Raw genomic sequence first — 567 nt, forward strand, 5'->3', positions numbered from 1 at the left:
TGTAAAGTGTCATGAGCGACAATATGAATCACTAAAAGTAGTATTTATAGTAAACTAGTGACCTAGGGTTACAGAAAATAAGTAAGCTAGGGTGTTTATTGTAAATTTCCACTTCCGGGGCCCACTTGGTGTGTGCTTGGGCTGAGCATTGAAGCTTTCATGTGTAGAGACATTTCTTGGAGTTAAACGCCAGCTTTTATGCTAGTTTGGGCGTTTAACTCCAGCTTTTGTGCCAGTTCTGGAGTTAAACGCCAAAATTCTTGAGCTGACTTGGAACACCTGTTTGGGCCATCAAATCTCGAGCAAAGTATGGACTATTATATATTGCTGGAAAGCCCAGGATGTCTACTTCGAGTGCAGGAAGGTCAGAATCCAACAGCATCTGCAGTCCTTTTTCAGCCTCTGAATCAGATTTTTGCTCAGGTCCCTCAATTTCAGCCAGAAAATACCTGAAATCATAGAAGAATACACAAACTCATAGTAAAACCCAGAAAAGTGATTTTTATTTAAAAACTAATAAAAACATAATAAAAACTAACTAAAATGTACTAAAAATATACTAAAAAT

Source organism: Arachis ipaensis, chromosome B06 (assembly GCF_000816755.2).
Source record: "Arachis ipaensis cultivar K30076 chromosome B06, Araip1.1, whole genome shotgun sequence".
Taxonomy (NCBI): domain Eukaryota; kingdom Viridiplantae; phylum Streptophyta; class Magnoliopsida; order Fabales; family Fabaceae; genus Arachis; species Arachis ipaensis.